We start from the raw sequence: 7,606 nt of genomic DNA, 5'->3' as shown, positions 1-7,606 counted from the left end.
CTAGGATATCCGGTGATTTGGATCACGTCGAGCACGCCTTCCTCATCCCCGTTCTTTGAACGCTTCTGCGCGTGATCTACAAAGGTATGTAGATGCAATCCAATCACTCGTTGCTAGATGAACTCATAGATGGATCTTGGTGAAACCGTAGGAAAATTTTTGTTTTCTGCAACGTTCCCCAACAGTGGCATCATGAGCTAGGTCTATGCGTAGTTCTTCTTGCGCGAGTAGAACACAATTTGTTGTGGGCGTAGATGTTGTCAACTTTCTTGCCGCTACTAGTCTTATCTTGCTTCAACGGTATTGTGGGATGAAGCGGCCCGGACCAACCTTACACGTACGCTTACGTGAGACCGGTTCCACCAACTAACATGCACAAGTTGCATAAGGTGGCTGGCGGGTGTCTGTCTCTCCTACTTTAGTTGGAGCAGATTCGATGAAAAGGGTCCTTATGAAGGGTAAATAGAAGTTGACAAATCACGTTGTGGCTTTCACGTAGGTAAGAAAACGTTCTTGCTAGAATCCTATTTCAGCCACGTAAAACTTGCAACAACAATTAGAGGACGTCTAACTTGTTTTTGCAGCAAGTGCTTTGTGATATGATATGGCCAAAGTTGTGATGAATGATGAATGATCTATATGTGATGTATGAGATGTTCATGCTATTGTAATAGGAATCACGGCTTGCATCTCGATGAGTATGACAACCGGCAGGAGCCATAGGAGTTGTCTTTATTTTTTGTATGACCTGCGTGTCATTGAGAAACGCCATGTAAATTACTTTACTTTATTGCTAAACGCGTTAGCCATAGTAGTAGAAGTAATAGTTGGCAAGCAACTTCATGGAGACACAATGATGGAGATCATGATGATGGAGATCATGGTGTCATGCCGGTGACAAGATGATCATGGAGCCCCAAGATGGAGATCAAAGGAGCTACGTGATATTGGCCATATCATGTCACTATTATTATTATTTGATTGCATGTGATGTTTATCATGTTTTGCATCTTGTTTACTTAGAACGACGGTAGTAAATAAGATGATCCCTCATAATAATTTCAAGAAAGTGTTCCCCCTAACTGTGCACCGTTGCGACAGTTCGTTGTTTCGAAGCACCACGTGATGATCGGGTGTGATAGATTCTAACGTTCACATACAACGGGTGTAAGACAGATTTACACATGCAAACACTTAGGTTGACTTGACGAGCCTAGCATGTGTACAGACATGGCCTCGGAACACAGAAGACCGAAAGGTCGAGCATGAGTCGTATAGAAGATACGATCAACATGAAGATGTTCACCGACGTTGACTAGTCCGTCTCACGTGATGATCGGACACGGCCTAGTTAACTCGGATCATGTTATACTTAGATGACTAGAAGAGGGATGTCTATCTAAGTGGGAGTTCATTGAATAATTTGATTAGATGAACTTAATTATCATGAACTTAGTCTAAATATTTTACAATATGTCTTGTAGATCAAATGGCCAACGTAGTCCTCAACTTTAACGCGTTCCTAGAGAAAACCAAGCTGAAAGACGATGGCAGCAACTATACGGACTGGGTCCGGAACCTGAGGATCATCCTCATAGCTGCCAAAAAATATTATGTCCTACAAGAACCGCTAGGTGATGCACCTGTTCTCCCTGCAGAACAAGACGTTATGAACGCTTGGCAGGCACGTAGCAATGACTACTCCCTCGTTCAGTGCGGCATGCTTTACAGCTTAGAGCCGGGGCTCCAAAAGCGTTTTGAGAGACACGGAGCATATGAGATGTTCGAAGAGCTGAAAATGGTTTTCCAAGCTCATGCCCGGGTCGAGAGATATCAAGTCTCCGACAAGTTCTTCAGCTGTAAGATGGAGGAAAACAGTTCTGTCAGTGAGCACATACTCACTATGTCTGGGTTGCATAACCGCTTGACTCAGCTGGGAGTTAATCTCCCGGATGACGCGGTCATTGACAGAATCCTTCAGTCGCTTCCACCAAGCTACAAGAGCTTTGTGATGAACTTCAATATGCAGGGGATGGAAAAGACCATTCCTGAAGTATTTGCAATTCTGAAATCAGCAGAGGTAGAAGTCAAAAAGGAACATCAAGGGTTGATGGTGAATAAAACCACTAAGTTCAAGAAGGGCAAGGGAAAGAAAGCTTTCAAGAAGGACGGCAAGGGAGTTGCCGCGCCCGGCAAGCAAGCTGCCGGGAAGAAGCCAAAGAATGGACCCAAGCCCGAGACTGAGTGCTTTTATTGCAAGGAGAGTGGTCACTGGAAGCGGAACTGCCCCAAATACTTAGCGGACAAGAAGGCCGGCAAAGCAAAAGGTATATGTGATATACATGTAATTGATGTGTACCTTACCAGTACTCGTAGTAGCTCCTGGGTATTTGATACCGGCGCAGTTGCTCACATTTGTAACTCAAAGCAGGAGCTGCGGAATAAGCGGAGACTAGCGAAGGACGAGGTGACGATGCGCGTCGGGAATGGTTCCAAGGTCGATGTGATCGCCGTCGGCACGCTACCTCTACATTTACCTACGGGATTAGTTTTGAACCTCAATAATTGTTATTTAGTGCCAAGTTTGAGCATGAACATTGTATCAGGATCTCGTTTAATACGAGATGGCTACTCATTTAAATCCGAGAATAATGGTTGTTCTATTTATATGAGAGATATGTTTTATGGTCATGCTCTGATGGTGAATGGTTTATTCTTAATGAATCTCGAGCGTAATGCTACACATGTTCATAGTGTGAGTACCAAAAGATGTAAGATTGATAATGATAGTCCCACATACTTGTGGCACTGCTGCCTTGGTCACATAGGTGTCAAACGCATGAAGAAGCTCCATGCTGATGGACTTTTAGAGTCTCTTGATTACGAATCATTTGACACGTGCGAACCATGCCTCATGGGTAAAATGACCAAGACTCCGTTCTCAGGAACAATGGAGCGAGCAACCAACTTATTGGAAATCATACATACTGATGTGTGCGGTCCAATGAGTGTTGAGGCTCGCGGTGGCTATCGTTATGTTCTCACCCTCACTGATGACTTGAGTAGATATGGGTATGTCTACTTAATGAAACACAAGTCTGAGACCTTTGAAAAGTTCAAGGAATTTCAGAGTGAGGTTGAGAATCAATGTGACAGGAAAATCAAGTTCCTACGATCAGATCGTGGAGGAGAATACTTGAGTCACGAGTTTGGCACACACTTAATAAAATGTGGAATAGTTTCACAACTCACGCCGCCTGGAACACCTCAGCGTAATGGTGTGTCCGAACATCGTAATCGCACTCTATTAGATATGGTGCGATCTATGATGTCTCTTGCCGATTTACCGTTATCTTTTTGGGGGTATGCTTTAGAGACTGCCGCATTCACTTTAAATAGGGCTCCGTCGAAATCCGTTGAGACGACACCGTTTGAATTATGGTTTGGGAAGAAACCTAAGTTGTCGTTTCTAAAGGTTTGGGGATGCGATGCTTATGTCAGGAAACTTCAACCTGAAAAGCTCGAACCCAAGTCGGAAAAATGCGTCTTCATAGGATACCCTAAAGAAACTATTGGGTATACCTTCTACCTCAGATCCGAAGGCAAGATCTTTGTTGCCAAGAATGGGTCCTTTCTAGAGAAAGAGTTTCTCTCGAAAGAAGTAAGTGGGAGGAAAGTAGAACTTGATGAAGTATTACCTCTTGAACCGGAAAATGGCGCAACTCAAGAAAATGTTCCTGAGGTGCCTGCACTGACAAGAGAGGAAGATAATGATGATGATCAAGATACTTCTGATCAAGCTCCTACTAAAATTCGAAGGTCCACAAGGACACGTTCCGCACCAGAGTGGTACGGCAACCCCGTCTTAGAAATCATGCTGTTAGACAACGGTGAACCTTCGAACTATGAAGAAGCGATGGCGGGCTCGGATTCCGACAAATGGCTGGAAGCCATCAAATCCGAGATAGGATCCATGTATGAAAACGAAGTATGGACTTTGACTGACTTGCCCGTAGAGCAGTGAGCCATAGAAAATAAATGGATCTTTAAGAAGAAGACAGACACGGATGGTAATGTGACCATCTATAAAGCTCGGCTTGTCGCTAAGGGTTATCGACAAGTTTAAGGGGTTGACTACGATGAGACTTTCTCACCGGTAGCGAAGCTGAAGTCCGTCCGAATCATGTTAGTGATTGCCGCATTCTATGATTATGAAATATGGCAAATGGACGTCAAAACGGCATTCCTTAATGGTTTCCTTAAGGAAGAATTGTATATGATGCAGCCGGAAGGTTTTGTCGATCCTAAGAATGCTGACAAGGTGTGCAAGCTCCAACGCTCGATTTATGGGCTGGTGCAAGCATCTCGGAGTTGGAACATTCGCTTTGATGAGATGATCAAAGCGTTTGGGTTTACGCGGACTTATGGAGAAGCCTGCGTTTACAAGAAAGTGAGTGGGAGCTCTGTAGCATTTCTCATATTGTATGTAGATGACATACTTTTGATGGGAAATGATATAGAACTCTTGGACAGCATTAAGGCCTACTTGAATAAGAGTTTTTCAATGAAAGACCTTGGAGAAGCTGCTTATATACTAGGCATCAAGATCTACAGAGATAGATCAAGACGCCTCATAGGTCTTTCACAAAGCACATACCTTGATAAGATATTGAAGAAGTTCAATATGGATCAGTCTAAGAAGGGGTTCTTGCCTGTGTTGCAAGATGTGAAATTGAGCTCAGCTCAATGTCCGACCACGGCAGAAGATATAGAAGAGATGAGTGTCATCCCCTATGCCTCAGCCATAGGTTCTATTATGTATGCCATGTTGTGTACCAGACCTGATGTAAACCTTACCGTAAGTTTGGTAGGAAGGTACCAAAGTAATCCCGGCAAGGAACACTGGACAGCGGTCAAGAATATCCTGAAGTACCTGAAAAGGACTAAGGAAATGTTTCTCGTTTATGGAGGTGACGAAGAGCTCGTCGTAAAGGGTTACGTCGACGCTAGCTTCGACACAGATCTGGATGACTCTAAGTCACAAACCGGATACGTGTATATTTTGAATGGTGGGGCAGTAAGCTGGTGCAGTTGCAAGCAGAGCGTCGTGGCGGGATCTACATGTGAAGCAGAGTACATGGCAGCCTCGGAGGCAGCACATGAAGCAATTTGGGTGAAGGAGTTCATCACCGACCTAGGAGTCATACCCAATGCGTCGGGGCCGATCAAGCTCTTCTGTGACAACACTGGAGCTATTGCTCTTGCCAAGGAGCCCAGGTTTCACAAGAAGACAAGGCACATCAAGCATCGCTTCAACTCCATTCGTGAAAATGTTCAAGATGGAGACATATATATTTGTAAAGTACACACGGACCTGAATGTAGCAGATCCGTTGACTAAACCTCTCCCTAGAGCAAAACATGATCAACACCAGAATTCCATGGGTGTTCGATTCATCACAATTTAACTAGATTATTGACTCTAGTGCAAGTGGGAGACTGTTGGAAATATGCCCTAGAGGCAATAATAAAAGCATTATTATTATATTTCCTTGTTCATGGTAATTGTCTTTATTCATGCTATAATTGTGTTATCCGGAAATCGTAATACATGTGTGAATAATAGACACCAACATGTCCCTAGTAAGCCTCTAGTCGACTAGCTCGTTGATCAACAGATAGTCATGGTTTCCTGACTATGGACATTGGATGTCATTGATAACGAGATCACATCATTAGGAGAATGATGTGATGGACAAGACCCAATCCTAAACATAGCATAAAGATCGTATTAGTTCGTTTGCTAGAGTTTTCCAATGTCAAGTATCTTTTCCTTAGACAATGAGATCGTGTAACTCCCGGATACCGTAGGAGTGCTTTGGGTATACCAAACATCACAACGTAACTGGGTGACTATAAAGGTATACTACGGGTATCTCCGAAAGTGTCTGTTGGGTTGACATGGATCAAGACTGGGATTTGTCACTCCGTATGATGGAGAGGTATCACTGGGCCCACTCGGTAATGCATCATCATAATGAGCTCAAAGTGACCAAGTGTCTGGTCACGGGATCATGCATTATGGTACGAGTAAAGTGACTTGTCGGTAACGAGATTGAACGAGGTATTGGGATACCGACGATCGAATCTCGGGCAAGTAACATACCGATTGACGAAGGGAATTGTATACGGGGTTGCTTGAATCCTCGACATCGTGGTTCATCCGATGAGATCATCAAGGAGCATGTGGGAGCAAACATGGGTATCCAGATCCCGCTGTTGGTTATTGGCCGGAGAGTCATCTCGGTCATGTCTACATGTCTCCCGAACCCGTAGGGTCTACACACTTAAGGTTCGGTGACGCTAGGGTTGTAGGGATATGTATATGCAGTAACCCGAATGTTGTTCGGAGTCCCGGATGAGATCCCGGACGTCACGAGGAGTTCCGGAATGGTCCGGAGGTAAAGAATTATATATAGGAAGTGCTATTTCGGCCAGCGGGACAAGTTTCGGGGTCACCGGTATTGTACCGGGACCACTGGAAGGGTCCCGGGGGTCCACCGGGTGGGGCCACCTATCCCAGAGGGCCCCATGGGCTGAAGTGGGAAGGGATCCAGCCCAAAGTGGGCTGGGGCGCCACTTCCCCCTAGGACCCATGTGCCTAGGGTGGGGGAAAACCCTAAAGGAAGAGTCCTAGGAGGGGAAGGCACCCCCTAGGTGCCTTGGGGAGGAGGGATTCCTCCCCTTGGCCGCACCCCCCTTGGAGATTGAATCTCCTAGGGCCGGCGCCCCCCCTTGGCCCTCCTATATATAGTGGGGAGATGGAGGACTTCTTACCCATGCCTTTGGTGCCTCCCTCTCCCTCTCCAACACCTCCTCCTCCTCCATAGTGCTTGGCGAAGCCCTGCCGGAGTACTGCAGCTCCATCACCACCACGCCGTCGTGCTGCTGTTGGAGCCATCTTCCTCAACCTCTCCTTTCCCCTTGCTGGATAAAGAAGAAGGAGACGTTACGCTGACCTACGTGTGTTGAACGCGGAGGTGCTGTCCGTTCGGCGCTAGGATCTCCGGTGATTTGGATCACGTCGAGTACGCCTTCCTCATCCCCGTTCTTTGAACGCTTCCGCGCGTGATCTACAAAGGTATGTAGATGCAATCCAATCACTCGTTGCTAGATGAACTCATAGATGGATCTTGGTGAAACCGTAGGAAATTTTTTGTTTTCTGCAACGTTCCCCAACAAACCCAACACTAGATTCCCTCCGGTTCCACCGCACCCGCACCATCCCCCCTCCAAGTGACGGCGGCTCTGCCTTCCGTGGAGGGGGCCACACCATGGAGCCCCAAGACGGGCGTCTACGCATGCCAGAACACTTTCACACATGCATCGGGACCCGTGCGATGTTTCAGTGGCATAACTACACCCCGAAGGCCACCCCGAATCCCAGTTGACGAGTAGATCTAGCCCTTTGACTTTCGTCAGACGGGGTTTGACCAGTGGACTCTTCCGCCTGGTTGCGATAGGTCAGCCCATAGCAACATCCCCGAACACAGTCTGGAGGGGGCCACACCATGGAGCCACACCATGGAGCCCCAAGACGGGCGTCT

This window comes from Triticum dicoccoides, chromosome 6A (genome assembly GCF_002162155.2).
Source record: "Triticum dicoccoides isolate Atlit2015 ecotype Zavitan chromosome 6A, WEW_v2.0, whole genome shotgun sequence".
Taxonomy (NCBI): domain Eukaryota; kingdom Viridiplantae; phylum Streptophyta; class Magnoliopsida; order Poales; family Poaceae; genus Triticum; species Triticum dicoccoides.
Note: the sequence above shows the minus strand (reverse complement) of the source record.